The following is a 24,062-nucleotide window of genomic DNA, read 5'->3' as shown; positions in this document are numbered from 1 at the left end:
TAGTTATTGTCTACAGAAATTGCAATAGATGGTATTTCAGTTTACGTTTCCTCCAAGTATGTGTAGGAATACAGGAGAATGCTTCTTTCTTTCACCCTTGCCCACAATGTGTAGAAACGAAATCTTTAGTTCTTTGTGCATATGCTAGGGGAAAACCAATTTGTAGTTAAACTTTAGAATTTTCTTATTAAAAATTAATTTTGGTATTTTACTGTGTTTAAGACTCAGTTTCTATGAAATGTTTTTATCTCTTTCCTTGGAGGAAGAAAATGCTAGTGGCTTCAATATCCATACTTCCCTTTGTCATTTATTAAGGGACCAACCTTCCCCATAGGTAAATGTCTAAATTCTTACTGGAGGGATGTGTGTAATGTGTGAACACAAATATGTGTATAATTTCTGGGTTATATTGTCTCATTGTCTTTTCTCTTTAGTAATGATGAATTTTGTACAAGATGAGGAGATAGACAGCCATTTTAGATCATGGATACAAGTTACATGTTTAGGGAAGCTGGGCAACAATATAACACCTGGGCTACTTATACACACATTATTATATGAGACAGAATAAAACCCCTAATTTTAAAGCTATCTTGTTTTAGCTATTATTGTTTTGGTAATTTTTTACAAAACATCTGTATTTTAACTAATATGAACAAATTATACTGGGTCATTTGTATTTTTCTTATTAATTTGTAGATACTATTATATACAAACAATAAAAAACTGAATAATTTATACAAAATTTTTCTCTCCAGTTTAGTATTTGTTATTTGACTTTATGTTTTTTTTGCTAAAGTGAATTTTTTATGTTTGTGTTATCAAATTTATCATAAAAATTTCCTTTTATGGAATCTAGATTTTGAGTAATTTTTAATTAATATAGTGAGTAAATAGGTTTCCTGAGTTCTGTGAGCCATCCTAGCAAATTAATCTAACCCAAAGATTGGGTTGTAGGAACCTCTGATTTATAACCAGTAGGTCAGAAGTACAGGTAACACCTTGGACATGAGACTGGTATCTAAAGCAGAGGGCAGTCTTATGGGACTGGAGATAGTGTCAGAATTGAATTGAATTGTAGGATAGCCAGCTGGTGTCTGAGAATTGCTTGTTGGTGTGGGAAAACCTCTCCCCCACACATTGAAATTGGGTCTCAGAATCCTTTTAACACCTTAAATTTATACAATGTTTCATGTCAATTATATCTCAATAAAACTGGAAAAAATAAAACAATATAGTACTACAGCCTACCGTATTTGACAACAATCACCAAATTTCCTTGGGCAGATTTAAGTGTTCCTTTTATATACTTTTCATAGCATCATTTTGTTGAAAATTCCCCTACTTTCTCCCATATAGACATTGAACTTCATAAGTGCTAATACTGTTTACTGGTATCATCCCAGTGCCTGGGTTGCTTCATAAGTATTTACATAGAAGTGAATAAATGTGTGGTCCTTAAGACAGACAGCTGATTTAGAATTCTATTTCATTTTCTTATAGAGACAAATAATATATAAAGAGATATTTTAACGGACTTCATTAAAAATAGAACAGTATTGCTAGAAAATAAGTGCATTAGGTGTTTTGATAGATACTGATTAGGATCAAAAGTGTACATTTAGCCTATTAGGATGAATATCACTTAATTATTTTATGAGTAAAACCAAATATCTGAGGTTATTAGCCATTTGAGATCCAGACAAATCATTTCAGAGACAAGGAGAGAAACACTATTCCACTAATTTATAAAAAGTGTCAGACTTCAGTGCAATTATAAAGGAAATATAGCTGAAAAGAAGAAAACGTGTGTCAGTTAATGTATTTTTCATCCTCAATTCTTTATGTTTATATATATATTGCTTCAAAATATTTCTAAATATTAGAATTTCTTAGACACTATTAGAAATAATACATTTGTTTAAAATCAATTGAAAATACCCTCCAGTATTTGGAAACTTTGGCAATAAATCAAATCTATTCAGATACAGTTTGCAACTAGCCCTAAGACCCTATTGTAGTGGTAGACATTCATTGTTGTTGTTTTAGCTATTCAGTGTCTATTCTCACTTCTAGTAACAACCTTCCAAAAGACAATTTCTTCTTGCATTCTTGGAGAGAGTATCATTAATATTCATTGTCTGTCCCTAGACAAGATGTAGACAGGTAAACCCAGCGAAGCCTATTTTAGACTCTATCAGGACTTTGAATCATAAGCTAAGTGACCCATATGGGGGAGGGGGAGTAGAGCTGATTGATCAAAGCAGCAATAGGAGACTCAATTTGTTCTTGCCCCCTCAGCCTTTGGGGCTATATTAGCTCTTGCTCTGTGCTAGTTAAGGTCTTCAGTTCTTCCTTCAATTAATTCTACTTTCTCTCACATTAGCCAAGGTGGGCTCTGTGAATTGCAACTAAAACACCATGAAAAGACTTGTTACAATGATTTGGTTTCAGCATTACTCAAGCACCTTCCCATAATTTTATTAGTTCAGTTTGAGTAACATGACTCACAATTGTCAAATTCTTTTCAAATATGAAACAAGCAAACAAGCATGGCAGCTGATCCCATATCTCCAGTGCATGGATTTCAGAACGGTTTTACCTACTACACAGGACAAATAAAATCATGATAAAGAATGCTTAATGTTTTTAGAAGTTTATAATTTTTAAAGATTTTTCACATTATTACCTTATTTAATCCTCATAGGAACTCTGTGAAATAGACAGAAAAGGAAATATTACTCCCATCTTCAAGGGAGGAAATTAAGTTTGAAAAAGAAAAAGGAACACCAGAGAGCTATTGAGTTAAAGGAATATGTCACATAAATAAAATCATTTTGCATACCAAGTCTAAAAGTACATTGTAAAACCACATCTAGGGAAATCCTTTATTTTAATGTAATTATTTTATGTATAAGAAGCCATCCTAAAAAAAAAAAAAAGCCATCCTGCTTAAAAAAGAAAAAAAAAAAAGACTGGTCTTTCAATTCAGTGTTTGATCCCTGAATCTTCCATTCCTAAGTGCTATTCCTACTAGTCTAGTTAATAATCTTGACTGTGTAAAATCTGATAGTAATTTTCTATTCAAATAATGTGTAGGGAAATATGGTATTATTCTGACTCAAGGTTAAAGTTGATGATGATATTTTCACCTTCAGTGGGGTCATGAAGTTCTGCACTAAAGAGACTGAGTATGGGAAAGAAGAATCTTTTTTTTCTGAAGTCCACAATAGCTACTCAACCAGCAACAATTACAGAGTACAGCCAGGGGCTGACAAATAATCATTCAGGATCTATCTAATTTTAAAATTCTTTATATTAATATAAGTTACCATACACAAACAAACACATATATGTATGTATGTGTATGCAGACATGTTTATATCTTAGAAACAGATTCAGGGAATTCTCTGGTGGTACAGTGGTTAGGAATCTGAGCTTTCACTGCTGAGGGCACGGGTTCGATCCCTGGTAGGGGGACTCCAGCAAGCCATGCCACATGGCCAAAATTTAAAAAAAAAGAAATAGATTCAGTTATTATTACTAAAAAGTCTGGAAAATAATATTTTATAACTATTAGAGTTTAAAATATTCCCCCTTTTTATGGCTTACAGCAAATTGACTCCATTCCTTTCTGTTGTTTTCTTTTTGGAAAAAGGAAACAACTAGCTATGACCATTTCTAAAATAGACTTCATATCTCTGAAGGCCATCTTAAATTATTCCTTAATTTCTTTTTCCCCAGGCTAAGTTATCCTTTTTATTTTTACTTTTTTTCTTAAAGGCCTTGTGTTTCAACCTTTAATTATCTCCTTTACTCAACCCCTGCCAAACTCACTACACATATTAAATTGCCATTGATTTTTTCATTTGGGTGCCCAGTGGGTACACAGAACTCTACAAAGTATCTTTCATTCATATCCTTGTGATTTCAGCCAAGTACAGAAATTCTGATGTAAATTTGAACATCATTCCATATACTGTATTAGAGGTTAAAAAATGAGACCTGTGAAGGGTGAATTTTTCAGATAAAATCTGCCCCTACTATGGACTTTTATGTTAATGTAGGGCTAGAAACTTACATAGTTTCATTTCGTTATTCAGAAAAGTGTTACCTTCTTGTCAGATTGCCCATTGCATCTAAGATTTTTAGGTTTATATGACAACATTTTGGATATTTACCTTTCATAATCATAAGAGAAGGAAAAAATCTACAATTCAGATTGGATCTGTATTTACTAATTTGTCTGTTTTCACTGCCAAGCCTAAAAAAAAAAAGCTAAAAAAGTAGCCTGTTTTGACTGACAACTATTTTTTTTTCAACACACTCAAGCATTTTGATTCAAGTGTTAGTCTAAATAGTCAAGTTTGTGTCAATAGACACACTAGTTTTCCTTTATTTGTTTGAAGCAAGAAATTCAAGGGTTCACATTTCAGCTTTCAAGATCCTCTTTCCTTCCTCCAATCTGTTTCCTTTTTCCATTCTCAAGCTGAGGTCATCAACTAATGCTACTGGGCAACTAGTTGCTAGTAAAACCACTTTCCATATATTTCATAGGAATGGCTATTCAACATCATTATACCTATACTTATTTTTGTGTACCTGTTATAGAACTATAATTACTCACCCTCTGGAGCCTGGTATAATGAGTCTGCTCCCTACAAACTATGTGATTTATCTAATTCACATGACTACTTTTATCCTCAGTTTTCCCATCATCTATATTTAGTTTCCATATTGGGCTAATGTACAGATTAAAGGTAAAATACTGTATAAAAGATTATTTGCACATTGCCTAGCATACAGTAACTACTGCCAAAATGAATGCTATTAAAATACATAATATTTATTAATGGTATTAATTCATAAAATGGAGATACCCAAGCACAGTTGGGCAAGGCTAGTTACTATAAATGATAGTCCTCAAAAACTCAGTGGATTAAATAACAGTTTATTTTATCACACTTAGAAAAACTTAAAGCTTATCTGAATAACAAACTCAACTCTTTCTTTGAAAGTGAAACCATAGTAGAAAATATAGAAATATCAAAGAGCACATGAATCCTTTCTGGGGAAAAACATAAAATCTTATTTGACTATTAGATGTGAAATTTACTATTGTATATTTAAAGGGAACTGTTTTAGAGAAAGGAACATAAAAGTAAAATAGAATTTAAAATATTCAAATTTCAAAATCTAATAATAAACTTTATCTACCCTGCAGCTGACCTACCATCTTATTACTAGTTAGGTTCTTAATACCTTAAAATATTAAACTGAATTTTCAGAGTTTGAGGAAGCACATAGAGAACAAGTGGAAAACATACCATAATTTGCTTCAGATGTTAGAAAAGTACAGCATGCTTTCTCTAACTGTAATCCCCTCCCTTGTAACAACATTAACTTTAAATCATTTCTAAATTGTTTTTATTTACTAAATTGCACACACAAAGAATGTCTTTGCAAAGCCAGTGTTTTTGTTTTTCGAAGCAATCATGTATTTTTATTTTTAAAAATTATGATGTGAAATGTACAAAATGCAAAAGTATGTGTTAAGAATTGAGAAATCTGTTCATATACTGGTAAGTCAACTAAAATTTAGTGAGCAAATGATGAACATTTGGGTATAGATTTCATGGAACTGATAAAATATAATATTTTATAACATTTACAAATAATATGCTGCCACTTCTAAGAAAATATCTGTACTTTAGATCTGGCCTCGAACTCTTGCTGTAGTGGAGAGCTTGCTGGATGGAATACCAGGAGGTCTGGGTTCTAACCCAGGTTTTCCTGGACAGCCTCTGGAAACTCAGACAGGTGTTGATTCTAAGCTTCAGTTATCCCACTAAGAAAGGAATAGCATTTGAATGGTGAAAATAATATTGTGTAGCATTTGGGTGACTGCTAAATGGGAAAATACATATGAAAACACCAAGCAAGGATTTAGGCTCATGGTAGACATTCAACACGTCCATTCAATAAATTGCCCGTTCCCTATTTTAATTCCTTTCTTTTTCCTTTTCTACTCCATCCCTCTTCAAACCTCTAGAAATTCACAGCTCTGTATAGTCCCTACAGACCCCAAGAAACCATAACTTTGAACATGTCTCTGGTTTCCCTTTAAAGTGAATCAGGAGGTCAATACATGCAGTTACCTCCTTACATTCTGAACATTTTTGCACATTGTCTTGTTTTATGCTTGTATAACTGCAAAAAAGTGACTTCAGTTGGGAGGAGTGGGTATACAAACTGTGTATAGCAAATAATTTTCAATACAAGAACAGGTGCTAATGCTAATGGCAAGAACAGGTGCCAATGGAACACTGGGTCCTTGACGTAGATAGAAGTAGAGCTAGACAGGATCGGTTTGAGGAGTCCCTAGAAATTTTAGAAATGTAACTATTCTTTTTCAAAGGAGAAAAATTATAATTGTGTTGACTCTTTGAATGATTTTAAAAAGTTAAAATGCAAATCATTTCAAATATTTCTTTTTTATATAAAATATAGGTATTTAAAATATAAAGTGTTCACAATTTTATAAAATGTTTTCACATTTTGCACCTGCAAACAATGTCTAATTAGCAATTAGTGTTGGCTAAGCTTAAAAATTTTAGTAGTGCAATATAACTTTAAATCCCCATATTAAAAACTGATTTTTTTATAACCTTTAGTACTAATTTTCAAACTCAGAATCAACAATGTCCTAGTTGTAATAAAACATAACACTAATAAGATAATTGTATAATAACTCTAATACAAGATTGCATTAATTTGAGTATTAAAAACATTATGTTTAAAGTCTGATTTATAGTATCAATGTCACATGATTTGTCCTTTTAGAAGGAATGAGTATATATACCATCTCTTCTCTTTACATATCTCATGCTGTTCTATGAGAATTTATTTTCTTTATATCTTATATCCTTCTTATAAAATACATCCCTTTGGTATAATTGCACAAAACCACAATTGGTTATTTATTTTGGCTTACTGAACATTATACACATAATTTGTACATTCTGGTTTACTTTTTTTTTTTTTTTTTTTGTGGTATGCAGGCCTCTCACTGTTGTGGCCTCTCCCGTTGCGGAGCACAGGCTCCAGACGCGCAGGCTCAGCGGCCTTGGCTCACGGGCCCAGCCGCTCCGCGGCATGTGGGATCTTCCCAGACCGGGGCACGAACCCGTGTCCGCTGCAGTGGCAGGCGGACTCCCAACCACTGCGCCACCAGGGCAGCCCTAATTTGTACATTCTGTTTCTTTCATTCATTCATTCTTCATTTATTCATATTTATTGATTTTCTACCATGTACTTGGCTGTGACCTAGTTGCTGGGGAGTCAATATGATGAGATTTGGTTTCAAACCTCAGGAGCTTTCATTCTATTGGGGAAATAACACAATACACTTTATTCTATACAATAAATGATACAGGAAAATTTGAAATTACAGTAATAAAAACGGTGTGGTAATGTCACAAGATTAGACTAATTGAAATGAATGCAAGCTAAGATATCAACCCAAGCGCATGTAAGGGCTTAAACATTACAGTGCGTGTTGCCTAGTAGATGGTATTACAAAAATTGGATCTTAATATGAAGAGAAATACAATTAAATCTCTACCTAATTACACATGAAGCTTGAACTTTAGATAGACTAAAGACCTAAATGTGAAAAGAAAAACTGTAAGGTAATTATATTAATACATGAGAGAACATTTTATTGACATAGGGTAAAAGGATATCTTTTATCTTCATTTTACAGATGAGGACACTAAGGCACAGAGAATTTTAGAAGTTCTCTGGGGTCAGTCAGATAATACATGCATGACCCTAGTTTTGAGCTCAGTCTAACTCTGAACCCACAGTCTTAAACACAACGTTAAATTGTCTCATTTCCAATTACCTAATGCCTGTGCATATCAGGAGAGCTGTTATTTTCAAATTTCAGATGCACAATGATTCAAAATTCATAAATGGGTCATTTCAAATATTACTTTCTTTTTCTTTCTTTGTCAAGAAAATAGTTCCTTTATATAATTTTTGCTAAACAATTGTTTTTCTACCTCCTGTCTGTGATTTTATCCCCCTTATACACTTTCTCAGAAATTAGAATATTTATGTTCAATAGAATGGAATTGCAGTCTTGTAGATATTTATTTATTGAGGCAAATGTTGTAACTCAATCTTAATTCACCTTAGAAGACATTAATATGTATTGCCACACTGAAAGAAAGACCAAAAGAAAAAGGGAAAGAAGCAAGGAAGGAAGGGAGGAAGGAAGAGAGGGAGGGAGGGAGGGAGGAAGAGAGGAAGAGGAAATTTTGTTGAAAATACAATTTTCCACAAAGAAAAAAATTGACAAATTGGACTATATTAAAATTACAAACTCTGTTTCTCAAAGGACATCCTTAAGATAGCATCCTAACTAGGAAAAGATATTTGCTATTAGGTAATATCTCCTACAGTTGAACCTACATTTACCCCATGAATGAGCCAGAAATTTTACTGTTAGGTATATACACAACAATATCAAACACACATGTGCCAAAAGTCATGTACAAGCAAAATAGTTAATTTTTTGTTTACATTTATTGACATAATGTTTTATTTCCTTCATAGTTAACATGGTATATTATATTAATTGATTTACTAATTTTAAATAAACTTGAATCCATGAAATAAACCTAACAACATAGATTATATTACCTTTTTTATTCATTGTTGAGTTTGGTTTGTTAATAGTTAGGTTTGCATTTTTGCATTTATGTTCATGGGTAAAATTTGCATGTAAATTTATTTTCATGTACTATCCTTATTTGTTTTTGAGGTTATGCTACTCTTATAAATACTGTTGGTATACATATGTTCTTTTCTATTTTCTAGAACAGTTGGTGTAAGATTAGAATCATATGACCCTAGAAGTTACAATTTATTAGTGATGCCATGTACACTAAGAATTTTCTTCAAAGAAAGTTTTTAACCAATGATTTAATTCAGTTATGGATTTATTTAGAATTTATAGTTCTTCCTTTGTCAATATACAACTTGTGTTCTAAAATTTGTCTATTTCATATGAAGTTTCAAATGTATTAGTATAAAGTTGTTCATTATATATTAATTTATTAAATCTCATTGAAGATTAGTCTATTTTATTAGATTCCTCTTTCATGAACCAACTTTGAACTTTGTTGATTCCATTTTGTCTGTTTCTGTAGTATTTCATTATTTTTACTTCTTATCCTTAATATTTCCAGTCATTTACTCTTTGGGTTTATTCATTTTCCTATTTCTAACTTTTCAATTCATTCATTTTTAGCCTTTCTGCCTTTTGATTTTCAATCTTAGGCAAATCCTAGACATTTTCTTCTAATCCCTAAACCAAAGCTTAAATTCACTGCATTTGTCAACTGCTTGCAAGGCCTAGGGTAATGTTGCCATTCTTAATTCTGGATTTCCACATCAGTTAGATTTTGGCTAGGTCATGGATTATTTCCTTGGTATCTTACTAATGGCTCCATGTTAATTAAGTTATTATTTTTAATGGTCACTAATAATCTTAATTGTTTTCAGCTGGATTGATGGTCCTGCTGCTTAGCCTAAAATATTCTTGAAGGTACAATATTGTATTCTTTCCATAGGTGAAATCATCCCATTATTTTGGATATTTTTCTTAAAACCTGTCTTATTCCTTTATCTGTGTTGCCTCTTTTTTTTACACTGTATCCAATTTTTATTTTATTCTCAACATTGAAGCAAACATTAGATACAGTATGCAACCACTATTTAGCTGATGTAAAAACTTTAAAACTTCTTTTTCTGTGGGATGAATTGGGAGATTGGGATTGACATATATAAAATAATACGTATAAAATAGATAACTAATAAGAACCTGCTATATAAAAAATAAATAAAATAAAATTCAAAAAAAAAAGAATTATAAGGAAAAAAAACCACAAAACTTTTTCTGCATTTGCCCAGCCAATGATTCATTATATTTGAAATCAGAACATTTATCATTCAAAATATTATATCTTTTTTCATGGTATCAGAGAATACCAGTGCTGAAACAGACAACGCCAAAGTCTCTTTGCCTTAAAATTAAAAGATTTGTTTCTCACTCAGATTTATTTATTTCTTACTCAGTCCAGCTGGCAGCCAGATTCCATGTGGTGATTCAGGAATCCATGCCCCTTCCATCTAGTAGATTCTCAAGTCTTCCCACTCAATCCTCTGCATCTGGCTGTGAAATGATTGGGGATTGGTGGCTGTCACAGGAGATTTGGTGGACCATACCTGGAAGTGTAGAGCATTTCCATCAGCAATCCATTGGCCATAGTCACATGGCTTCATATAGAGAGAATGTTGGCTGGGAAATGTAGAATCACTCATTGTTCTTTCCACAGCCAAATTAAACAGCTACCAAAATAATAGTAAATTAATTGAAAATGACAGAAACAAATAACAACTTGGAAAATTGCCTCCATCTGTGTGGCTAGGTTGTCTATCAGCAAGACAAATTAATACAAATGCAAATAATTCAGCCCCCCTTGGGCTATAAAATTGATTACAGACATTTGCATGGTATCATCTTCAAGAACGTAGTCACAGCTCTGCATATCCCTTTATGTAACTAGTTATGGAATATTATAAAAAATTCTTTGTTTGTTTTAAGCCAAGTACTAGGAGAACTGTCAAGATTTTTCTTTCTGTTTGGGCTTTTTCAGTTTGCAACTACATAAATAATCCAAACTTGGCCTGACTTGATTTTCTAGTGATACTCAAAGGATTAATTAGTGTCTTGCTTCCTTTCAAACTAACTGATCATTGGCTTTTCATCTTTCTTCCTATTTTGCAGATATCTTACATTAATGATAATAGTCACTCTCATAATAAGCACTCATTTCAGATTTCAAATTGGTAAAATCTATTCTTCATTAATTATTTAAATTCATTTGCCTAAATATATTCACAAATTTGGGGGAAAGTATATACGTTCAGCAGTACCTGATAGACTGTTTATTCATCATAGCAATGAAATCAGTTTAAAAATTCTAACATTTGACTCCACTAAGGTTTGTAGTCTCCTGCAAAAAAGACTTAGGTAGTTTCCAGTCTTACCTGCCATTGATCTTGACTCGATTCTTACATATTGTGTGCTGACCATTTAAAATGAATAGTGAAGGATTATAATTCTTGTTTGGAATATTTGTTTTCATTTTCTCTGTGGTATCCTTAATTTGGTTTTACTAAATTACAGTAGGGGCTATGTTTTTTTCTTTTTTTAACTTGTTTTAAAGAAATGTTACACCATCTTTTAGTATTCTTATATCCTTCTTATTAGACTTATTTTTATGACCTTTTCCCTGTTGGATTCTAAACCTTTTTATTCATTTCTAATTTTGATGTATTTGTCTATTTCAGGATACTAGAGCTATTAAAGTATGCATTTTAGAAGTACAGTTAATGTTTTCTACCCTCTCCTGTGATATTACCTGTCTTTCCAAAACTTTCTTCTTCAAGACTCAACATTCCAACTACATCACCCTGAAGTCTTTTCCCACCTCCCCATTTGAGTTGACTATACATTCTCTCTTCTCCCAGAGAGATTATTTATATTTTTATCATTGTACTAAACAAAGACATAAGAAGTAAAAACAAAAAGGGTATCTATCCTTCATGAACATACAAGTGATAATCTATAGTGAAACATTAACACATCAACTCAGCAATCTATTAAAAGATAATATATCATGATCAAGTAAGTTTACCCAAGAAATGCAAGCTTGGTTAAACATTTTTCTTTAATTAAAAAATGTAAATAGATAGCTAGTGGGAAGCAGCCGCATAGCACAGGGAGATCAGCTTGGTGCTTTGTGACCACCTAGAGGGGTGGGATAAGGAGGGTGGGAGGGAGGGAAATGCAAGAAGGAAGAGATATGGAAACATAGGTATATGTATAACTGATTCACTTTTTTATAAAGCAGAAACTAACACACTATTGTGAAGCAATTATATTCCAATAAAGATGTTAAAACAAACAAACAAACAAAAAACTAAAAATAGGACTACCGTATGACCCAGCAATTCCACTCTTGGGCATATAAAAAAACAAAACAAAACAAAACAACGATGTAATTCACCATATCAACACGCTAAAGAAGAAAAAAAAATTATCACCTTGTAGATGAAGAAAAAGCATTAGATAAATTCCCATATCTCTTCATGATAAGAACTTTCAGCAAAAAAAAGGGATATAAGGCAACTTCCTTAAGCTAATAAAATGCGTCTTTGAAAATCCTACAGTTAGCATCATACATAACAGTAAAAGATGATGATTTTTTCCTAAGATTGGGAACAAATAAAGGGTATCTGTTATTGTCATTCAAATTCAACAGGGCCCAGTCCATCCGGTAAAACAGGAAAAATAAATAAAATGCATGGGTATTGGGAAGAAGGAAATACAATTTTCTCTATTTGTTCACAACATGATTATCTACATAGAAGATGCTAGAGAATCTAAAAAAGAGATACTAAGCCAATAAGTATAAAGTAACATCACAATATACAAAGTTAATTTAAAAAAATCATTTGTATTTTTAAACACTAGCAAAGAAAAACTGAAAATTAAAATTTTAAAAGGTATTATTTATAATAACAACAAGTAACATGGAATATCTAAGTATATATCTAAAAATATCTGTAAGATTTATATGCTGAAAACTACAAACATCAATGATATAAATAAAAGAAGTCTAAATAAGTGAAAAGAAAAGCTATGTTCACAAATTGAAAGACTGAATATTGTTAAGATGTATTCTCCCCTAATTGACATGTAGATTCGATGCAATACCCATCAATATCCCAGGGGGGTCTTTTTTTTTTTTTGGTAAAAGCTAATTCTAAAATTAAGACAGAGATAAAAAGAATTAAAAGTACCCTTTCCCGCCAAAAAAAAAAAACTTTTAAAATCAAGAACAAACTTCAAAAACTTAACGTTACTTGATTTCAAGACATAACGAGACAATGTAGTATTGGTATAACAATAGAAAAACCAATAAAACAGAATAGAGGATGCAGGAATAGACCCAATATATATGATCAAATAATTTGTTTTTTACTGAGTTGGAAGACTCAAAAAGCTGCATATTACATGATTTCATTTATGTGACATTCTGGGAAAGGTAAATTTAGGAACTTAAAACTGATCAGTGGTTGCCAGAGGTTGAAGAATAAAGAAAGGGATTGATTTTAAAGAGTCAGACATGTGAACTTTTTGGTGTGAGTAGAGTATTCCATATTTTGTTTTCTTCATTGACTTGTGATGATTTAAGAATGGTGAACAATAATTGAATATTAGATGGTATTAACAAATGAATTACTTTTGATTTGGGGTTGAAGATGTGATGTGAAATTGTGGTAATGTATATAAAGAGATAAACTCGGTGATAAATATATGAGGAATCATTGCACTATTTTAACTCTATTGTATTTTATTGAAAATTATCTAACCCCAGTATAAGGTATAGTCGTTTGTTGAAAACTATTGGCCTTTCTTCTTAAATTTGAAAAAAGAATTTATATGTGACTTTCATGTCCCAAGAAAATTTATAAAAATACTACCTGAGAATTACGTTTGTTATGGGAAGAAGGAACCCACAATAACTTATTTACTTCATGAAGACAGTAGGAAGTTTCCATTATTTACGATGTGGGCATGTACGATCCTTCACTGAGAGATAGTGACTTTCCATCACAATGTACTGTGATTTACCATCTGAATAAAAACAATAATGCAAGGAGACAAAATAAGGTAACAGAATAAAGCAACAGAGTCATTCTGTCAGTGGATTAAATTGATATTTTGTACAACCCTACAGAAGGTGTTAAAGGTCCCTGCTGAGCTATGTAATAGCAATTCAAGGCACCCTATAGATAGTTCCAGTTCAAAGTTGATAATTAGAAAGAAGAAAAAAAAAAAAGATACCCAGACTTTAAAGAAAAAAATGAAATAAAAACCAGAAGGAAAAGTCAATGACTTTCTGCATGTTCAATATTAATCTTTTCTACTTTATTAAAAACAAATACATTAACGTGGCAATCATATCAGTAATATTCTCAGTTTGTGATTATGCTGATATCCATTAAATCTATGCATTGTACTTGTGGGCTGCCAAAAAACTGAGCTGACAAGATTTACCATTAGTTTTTTAAATAAGAGCATCAGAAAACATTATAAATAAATATTATTATCCATTAAAAGAGACTTTTGTTTTTATAGGAGAAAAAGATTTTAAATATTTAATGAAATCAATAGGAAGACATTCCTTATTATTTTGTAATTCACTACTCTACATTAGATCAGATTTACCAGTCAAAAGGGAGCACCGTTTACATGCAACAATATAGTAGATGAATGTTACCCTACATATCATTAATAATTATGTGGCATGGACCCTGAGGATATCTAAATCTCTAGGATATTAGTGGTTATAACTTTGAAATTATTTTATTTCTTGCAAAAAAAATCGTTAAAGTCAATTGAATTTCACTATTTTTAAAAGGATTAATGTTTAAATGATGGAGCAGTTATAGAAAAGTCTATTACCTGTGGCCATACATGGAGCTCCTTCTCGATGAGTAATACTTTGTAAGTGGCTGCCTGGAAGTGATTTTTTAAGTCTTAATTTTCCATAAATCTGTTTATTTTTATAAATAGCTAAATTAGACTGACATATAGATTTAACTGCATGCTTCCAGTTTGCACAAAGAAACGTAATTCAAATGATTTGCTGGCTTCAGACTGTCTCCAGCAAAGCAAGAAACCAGCCAACATGCAAACATAACCAACATCACAGCAGTCATCATAAGAGTAGATAAAATGTACTGAGAGCTTGTTATGTACTGGACACAGTTCTAAGCACCTAACAAATACCTCAAATAATCCTCACAACCATCCTGTGAGAAAGGTGCTATTATTGTCTCTACTCTTCAGATGAGGAGTATAGATTCAGGGAACTTAAGTAGCTTGTCCTGGCAACACAGCTGCCAAGTGAGATTTTAGCCCAGGAATTTTGGCTCTAGGGCCTATGCTTTTAACCAGCTCATTAATTTTTACCAAGATTCCTGAGCTAACACATAGAAAGTGTTTTAACAGCGTTTGTCACATAATAATGGCTCAAAAGTTTTAACCAAAATATATTTTTTTAAAGAACTAAAGTATATGACATTTATTTCAAGTGAAAATTGTAGTGGAGAAGAGGGAGAGTATACCAGAGCAAATAAGGAGCAAATAAGAAAATATAACATCCCTCACTCCTGTGACTTGTTGCTGTCTCATAGGGAACCTGAAATTTGAATATGAAAATCAAAGCCAAAGTCGATGAAGGCTACTCTCAACAAATCTTAACAAATCTTAGCCCTGGGGTCTCAACTAACTCATATTAAGAATGTAGGTCAGCTGGAAAATCAGATTCTTCCCTGAACTTACAGACATTCAAAGTTCTAGGCCAGGTGTGAAAAGAAAACCAAAACAACAACAACACAAAAGCAAAAGCCTTTCCCTTAGGCAAACTGGAGTAGTCTCAGCTGATTCCAGAAATTTAAGGTTAAAATATTCCGCTCAAGGGTGAAGTGTGACTTAAATACTCAAGACATAAGCAATAATAAATGGCTACAGATTTCTAAACTTCTTTGTGAAAGAAATGATTCTACCACTTTTTTTTCTCTCTCCTTATCAAGAGCAAAATTCACCCTCGGATCTTGTGTTTTCCTTTTGGAATTGAAGCCACTTACAGAAACACAAATAGTGATAGTTCTGATCAATGAAATGTTTATTCCTAACTGTTACTACAATCTAGGAAGATAAATGACATAGATTAAGCAGATCTGCCTTTAGAATTTGCTAGGCCTATAGCAGGAGTACAAATAGAGCTCATATACCTTGTGTCTAAATATATTACCTTATATATCAAAATTATTTGATTTAGGTGAGATTCTGAAAATCTATATTTATTTTTGAAAATTTAATTAAATCTTTATATGCTCAAAAAATATTTTTAATTAACTTTTATTGGATTATAGCTGCTTTACATTGTGTTAGTTTCTACTGTACAGCAAAATGAATCAGCTATATGTATATATATATCTGTTCTTTTTTGGATTTCCTTCCCATTTAGGTCACCACAGAGAAGTAAGTAGAGTTCCCTGAGCTATACAGTAGGTTCTCATTAGTTATCTTTTTTATACAGAGTATATATAGTGTATATATGTCAACCCCATCTCCCAATTCATCCCACGCCACCTTCCCCCCTTGGCGTCCATACGTTTGTTCTCTACATCTGTGTCTCTATTTCTGCTTTGCAAATAAGATCATCTATACCATTTTTCTAGATTCCACATATATGTGTTAATACATAATATTTATTTTTCTCTTCCTGAAGTACTTCACTCTGTATGACACTCTCTAGTTCTATCCACGTCCCTACAAATGACCCAGTTTCATTCCTTTTATGTCTGAGTAATATTCCATTGTATATATATACCACATCCTCTTTATCCATTCCTCTGTTGATGGACATTTAGGTTGTTTCCATGTCTTGGTTATTATAAATAGTGCTGCAATGAACATTGGGGTGCATGTACCTCTTTGAATTATACTTTTCTCTAGGTGTATGCTCAGTAGTGGGATTGCTGGCTAATATGGTAATTCTATTTTTAGTTTTTAAGGAACTTCCATACTGTTCTCTATAGTGGCTGTATCAATTTACATTCCCAAAACAGTATAAGAGGGTTCTCTTTTCTCCACACCCTCTCCAGCATTTATTGTTTGTAGATTTTTTTTGATAATGGCCATTCTGACTGCTGTGAGGTGATACCTCATTGTAGTTTTCACTTGCATATCTCTAATAATTAGTGATGTTGAACATCTTTTCTTCATGTGTTTGTTGGATAGCCGTATGTCTTCTTTGGGGAAATGTCTATTTAGGTCTTCCACCCATTTTTTGATTGGGTTGCTTGTTTTTTTATATTGAGCTGCATGAGCTGCTTGTATATTTTGGAGATTAATTCTTTGTCAGTTGCTTCATTTGCAAGCATTTTCTCCCATTCTGAGGGTTGTCTTTTCATCTTTTTTATGGTTTCCTTTACTATACAAAAGCTTTTAAGTTTAAGTAGGTCCCATTTGTTTATTTTTATTTTTATTTTATTTTATTCATTACTCTAGGAGGTGGGTCAAAAAAATCTTGCTGCGATATGTCAAAGAATGTTCTGCCTATGTTTTCCTCTAAGAGTTTTATAGCGTCTGGCCTTACATTCAGGCCTTTAATCCATTTTGAGTTTATTTTTGTGGATGGTGTTAGGGAATTTGATTCTTTTACATGTAGCTGTCTAGTTTTCTGAGCACCACTTATTGAAGAAGTTGTCTTTTCTCCATTGTATATTCTTGCCTCCTTTGTCATAGATTAGTTGACCATAGGTATGTGGGTTTTTCTCTGGGCTTTCTATCCTGTTCCATTGGTCTGTATTTCTGTTTTTGTGCCAGTACCATACTGTCTTGACTACTGTAGCTTTGTAGTATAATCTGAAGTCAGGGAGCCTGATTCCTCCAGCTCCATTTTTCTTTCTCAAGGTTGCATTGGCTATTCAGGGTCTTTTGTGTTTCCATACAAATTGTAACATTTTCTGTTCTAGTTCTGTGAAAAATGCCATTGGTAACTTGATAAGGATTGCAATGAATCTATAGATTGCCTTGGGTAGTATAGTCATTTTCACAATATTGATTCTTCCAGTCCAAGAACATGTATATCTCTCCATCTGTTTGTGTCATCTTTGATTTCTTTTATCAGTGTCTTATAGTTTTCTGCATGCAAGTCTTTTGCCTCCTTAGGTAGGTTTATTCTTAGGTATTTTATTTTTACTGTTGCAATGGTAAATAGGATTGTTTCCTTAATTTCTCTTTCTGATATTTCATTGTTAGTGTATAGGAATGAAAGAGATTTCTATGTATTAATTTTGTATCCTGCGACTTTACTAAATTCACTGATTAGCTCTAATAGTTTTCTGGTGGCATCTTTAGGATTTTCTATGTACAGTGTCATGTCATCTACGCACAGTGACAGTTTTACTTCTTCTTTTCCTGTTTGATTCCTTTTATTTCTTTTTCCTCTCTGATTGCCGTGTCTAGGACTTCCAAGACTATGTTGAGAAATAGTGGTAAGAGTAGACCTTGTTTTATTCCTGATCTTAAAGGAAATGTTTTCAGTTTTTCACCATTGTGAATAATGTTTGCTGTGGGTTTGTCATATATGGCCTTCGTTATTAGAGGTAGGTTCCCTCTGTGCTCACTTTCTGCAGAGTTTTGATCATAAATGTGTGTTGAATTTTGTCAAAAGCTTTTTCTGCATCTATTGAGATGATCATGGGGTTTATATTCTTCAGTTTGTTAATATGGTATATCACATTGATTGAGTTGCATATTTTGAAGAATCCTTGCATCCCTGGGATAAATCCCACTTGATCATGGTATATGATCCTTTTGATGTGTTGTTGATTCATTTTGCTAGTATTTTGATGAGGATTTTTGCTTCTATGTTCATCAGTGATATTGGCCTGTAATTTTCTTTTCTTGTGATATCTTTGTCTGGTTTTGGTTAAGAAAATAAATTGATTCACAATTTTAGTGTTCAATACCCATCTAGTTGCCCATGTAAATAATCAGTATTATGCTTTACACATGTTATGTCTATACATACATGTACACAAATGTAGGGGGAGTTTTGAAGTGAAAAATATTTTTCAGCTGTCAAACAACTGTTGGGAATACCTTACTCATTCATTCATGAGTAATACCAGAACCACAAATTGCAATACAAAGATAAGGCAAAAATTTTATATTAGACAATACTGAGAAATGGTACTTTGGTATGCAAGAATATATTCCATTCATGCCATCTGAAAGGAAAGATTGACAAGTCTATTTATTCATCTTTTACTTACATAAGGACTTCTACTGCTGAAATTCTGACTGCAGCTGTAAACAGTGTTTGTCTCTGACCTATAAAACTTCATGGCATTTGAATGCAGCGCCTTTTGTTTTTACAACATAGGTGAAGGAAAGATGTGTATAAGCAATTTGCTTGGGTGTGAACAGTGTTAATCATGAGAGCCTAAGTTAAGATTACTCCTTTATATTTGAACTTCAAAAAATGTTATTCCAAGTAAAAATATAATCAACTTAAAAAAAATACATTACAAACATATAAGACAGAAAGGCCCATGTCCTTATTATTTAAGAAAAAAACTTTTAAATCAAAAACAAAATAATAATCTTTCCCCTACTAAATACTCCTTACTTGTTCCAGTAACAAAATACACAAGTAAAAACATAAAAACAAATCTGAAACCAAGATGGTATTAGGATAAACAGTTATGAAAAGAATAAAAATATTACAATTCTGTATAAAACTGCAAAGAGAATGAATGATTTATTGCTATGTCTCTTACTTTGCCTCCAGCTTTCTGTCTTTGTTTCTTTCTTCTCTCTCTGTCTCTCCCCCATGTTTTTATGAGAAATTGCACAAAAATTCTCATATAAGTGTGTATATATGTTCACACACGCATGCATACTACCTATATATAGTTATATTTTCTTATATATGTGCAATATATATACATACACACACATATGTGTATATATATGTGAAAAGATACATATTTATAAAAATTTCTTACAGTTATATATAGAATGAAATGTTATGTGAAGAAGCTGGTTTTGAGTGAGTGATGCGGTTGGTTCTGTCATAGTTGTGTATTATTAGTGGGGCTCCCAGAGCTTGGGGTAATGAGTATATTAATCAAGGCTCTCCAGAGAAACAGAACCAAAAAGGTATATACATATAAGATATAGGATATTAACTCACACAATTATGGAGGCTGAGAAGTCACAAGATCTGCAGTCAGCAAGCTGGAGACGCAGAAGAGGCAATGGTGTACAGTAGTGCCCCGTTATTCCAAGACCCCCCAGTGGATGCCCACTGATAATACTGTACCCTATATATACTATGTATTTTCCTATACATACATACCTATGGTAAAGTTAAATTTATAAATTAGTCACTGTAAGAGATATCTGAATTGCCAGAATCACTGCTCTTTCACTTTCGGGCCATTATTAAGTAAACTGAAGGTTAGATGAACTCAAGCACTGTGATACCGCAACAGTCCTTCTGATAACCAGGAAGGCTGCTAAGTGACTAATGGGCAGGTAGCATATACAGGGTGGATATGCTGGACAAAGGAATGATTCATGACCAGTGAGGGATGGAGTGGAACTGCTTGAGATTTCATCACGCTGCTCAGAACACTGTGCAATTTAAAACTTATGAACTGTTTATTTCTGGGCTTACCCATTGAATATTTTCAAACCATGGCTGACCATAGGTAACAGAAACCTTGAAAAGGGAAACCTCAGATAAGTGGGGCACTACTGTATACCATGTCCATGTGATGACGGAGGGCTGCTGTGAATGCCCAGCTTTATGGTTTGGTGGGTCAGATGACACTCAGTTCATTATGGGAATCTCCAGTCACATGGTAACTTGGCAGCCCATGGTTAAGCATTCAGTCTCCACCAAGGCCCAGCATCAGGCCAAGAATTATTTCTCAGAAAGAGAATAGTTATCTGAAGAGTATGGTAAGGCCTTGCTCCAAAATCCTTAGGGCATGCACTGCAAAACTGCCCCCTATAGAGGCCTGTCAAATGTTCCAAAGAGCATCCCCATCTGCCACTGACACTTCAAGAACCACTGGATGTGCTGGATCATGTGGCCTCAGTGGTGGAGAAGCTTGCAAAGAAGCTTGGACCTGTTGCAGCATCTTATTTTGTTCTGAGTCACACTTGAAACTAGAATACAGGTCACTTGGTAAATGGGCTGGAGTAACACACTCAAATGAGGAATACGATACCTCGAAAATCCAAAGAAGAGCACTAAGTATTTTGCCTCTTGTTAGGTTGAAAAGGGGGCCAGATGCAATAACTTATTCTTCACTTTAGAAGAGATTTAGAAGAGATTTCTTGACATGACCCACACCACTGGACCCCTGAAAATTTTGCTGGGGTAGAAGACCCTTGATTTTTTGTCAGATTTGCATTTGTCTGACATACAAATATCTTACCAATAAGTCTAGAGTACTTGCTACTTCTTGCTCACTCAGTCCCTTGTAGTGATATTAGTGTAATAACATCAATGTGATGGGCCAGTGTGACATTTTCTCCAAGGGAAAGGTGATAAAGATACCTCAGGACTAAATTATGACATAGGGCTGGAGAGTTGATATACCCTTGAGGGTACAGTGAAGATGTATTGCTGACCTTGCCAGCTGAAAGCAAACTGCTTCGGGTGGGTCTTATTAACAGAGATGGAGAATAAAAGCATTTGCCAGAGCAATAGCTGCATGTGCGGTACCAGTGGATGTGTTAATTTGCTCAGTGAAACTACATCTACTACAAGCAGCTGTGATTGGAGCTTACAGTAATCCACTGTCATTCTCCAAGATCCACCTGTCTTCTGCACAGGCCAGATAGGCAAGTTGAATGGTGATGTGGTGCGAATCACCATCCCCGCACAATTCAAGTACTTGGTGGCGTCATAAATCTCTGAAGTTCCACTAGGGATGAAGTATTGCCTTTTGTTTACTATTTTCCTAGGTACAGATGGTTCTAGTGGCTTCCACTTGGCTTTCCCATCATAATAGCCCTCACTCCACAGGTTGGCAAACTGATATGGGAATTCTGCCTGCCGCTGAGTATACCTATTCCAAGTATGCATTCTGGAACTGGGAAAATAACCACAGGATGGGTTCAAGGACCCACCTGGCCCACTGTAAGATAGATCTGAGCTAAAACTCCATTGATCACCTGACCTCTGTAAGCCTCTACTCTGATTTGTGAACTACAGTTACAGTTAATTCCCTGGACTTAGTATCAGTTCAGAGACAGTATCCAACAGTCCCCCCCAGATCTGCTTATTTCCTTTTCTGCAGTGTACCTACCTCAGTTAAAGGCCATAGGAAGGCTGGGAGAAAGATTAACAGTATAAAATTTTGGCAGCGTAGCAGAGTCCTCCCTCAAGGGAACCAAGCCTCTACTTCATTCAATGGGTTCTGGGTCCATAAACTGGCCATTACAGTGCCCTTAGGCAATGCAGGGTTAATCCTATCAGACAGTGTAGAGGGGGTAGGGAGGCCACTCCCACTGGGCAAGGCAGGTCTCTTCCAATGGTAACTGTAGAATGAACAGGATTTAGAGGCTCAATGTTTCCAGCTTCACCAGGGTCATCCCAGATGTCCCTATTCTAACTTAGGATCCCATTCTTGCCCAATCAATGCCGTCATATTAACAGTAGACACTCTGCAAGGCTGGAAGTTCAATTTGTATTGTAATTCAGCCAGAGGCTGGTTGAGATCCTGTGTCTGATTTTTAGCAATCTCGGTTCTGAGGTAGGAGATAAGGATCTCCTTCAGAGCACACGTAGAGCTGGGAATTTGAATCCCTAGCTCATCCTTTTCTTTCAGTGCTTTGCCCAGGGACATCAGGAGCAACCACTCAATCTCATTACATTTGTTATTTTTCCAAAACTGTTCAAAAGTATCATGGTTACAGTCATTCAGATCCTTCTTTCTTTTTTTTTTTTCGGTACGCGGACCTCTCACTGCCGCGGCCTCTCCCGTCGCGGAGCACAGGCTCCGGACGCGCAGGCCCAGCGGCCACGGCCCACGAGCCCAGCCGCTCCGCGGCACGCGGGACCCCCCCGGACCGGGGCACGAACCCGTGCTCCCCGCATCGACAGGCGGACCCTCAACCACTGCGCCACCAGGGAAGCCCACAGATCCTTCTTTCTTATAAGTGGTTGATTGGGAGTATCCAGTGGAGGTATTTTGAGTAACTCTACTGCCAGATCATGCCATGGATGATCAGTGCTCTTTCACTACTGAAAATATAGTCCCTAGCATCTTTAAACCTAATCTGATTAAAGAGCCAACACCAGAAACTCCAAAACAAATTCTGAAAACTCATCTTTAAGATTCTGTTCCTCTAGAACAACTCTTGGTAGCAAAATCTATACTAGTCTGGGTTCTCCAGAGAAAGATAACCAATAGGATATTTATACAAGTATACCTCATTTAATTGTGCTTTGCTTTATTGTGTTTCACAGATACTGCATTTTTTATAAACTGAAGATTTGTGGCAACCCTGCATCAAGCAAGTCTATTGGTGCCACTTTTCAACAGCATTGGCTCACTTTGTGCCTCTGTATCACATTTTGGTAATTCTTGCAATATTTCAAAGTTTTTCATTATTATTATATTTGTTATGGTGTCTGTAATCACTAATCTTTGATGTTATTACTACCATAACCCACTGAAGGCTCATATGACAATTAGCATTTTTTAGCAATAAAATATTTTTTAATTAAGGTACATACATTGTTTTTTAGACACAATGCTATTGCACACTTAATAAACTACAGTATAGTGTAAACATAAATTTTATATGCACCGGGAAACCAAAAAATTTGTGTGACTTGCTTTAATGCAATATTGGCTTTATTGTAGTGGTCTGGAACTGAACCTGCAATATCTCTGAGGTATGTTTGTATATCTATTTATATATGTATATATAAAGAGTCTTATTATAAGAAATTGAGTATATATATTCTATTATTATAAGAAATTGGATAATACACCTATATTATATAAAAATATTTATACATATTTCTAAAGGAGTTTATTATAAAAAATAGGCACCTGGTTATTGAGGCCAAGAAGTCTCAAGATCTGCAGTTGGTAGGCTGGAGACCAAGGAGAGCCAATGATATCCAAGTCCAGTGGCCTAAGAAACAGGAGATAAAATGGTGTATGTTCCAGCCAAGTCTGAGGCCAAGAGCAAGAGAATGCCAATTCCTAGGCCCAAGAGAGTAAGGAAGAGAGATAGAGCTACCTCTTATTCAGTCTTTTGATCTATTTAGACCTTCAACAGATGGATATGGTCCACTCAAATTAGG

General features: G+C 34.0%; 1 pseudogene; it reads right to left on the bottom strand.

Annotated features, from left to right (window-relative positions):
- Positions 1-22,590, bottom strand: part of LOC102996930 (uncharacterized) — a 33,442-nt pseudogene extending 10,852 nt beyond the window's left edge.
- Between the last annotated feature and the right edge of the window lie 1,472 nt (positions 22,591-24,062).

Source organism: Physeter macrocephalus, chromosome 6, assembly GCF_002837175.3.
Source record: "Physeter macrocephalus isolate SW-GA chromosome 6, ASM283717v5, whole genome shotgun sequence".
In the NCBI taxonomy this organism is placed as follows: Eukaryota; Metazoa; Chordata; class Mammalia; order Artiodactyla; family Physeteridae; genus Physeter; species Physeter macrocephalus.
The sequence above is the reverse complement of the archived record's forward strand: the minus strand, read 5'-3'. Positions and strand labels throughout refer to the sequence as shown.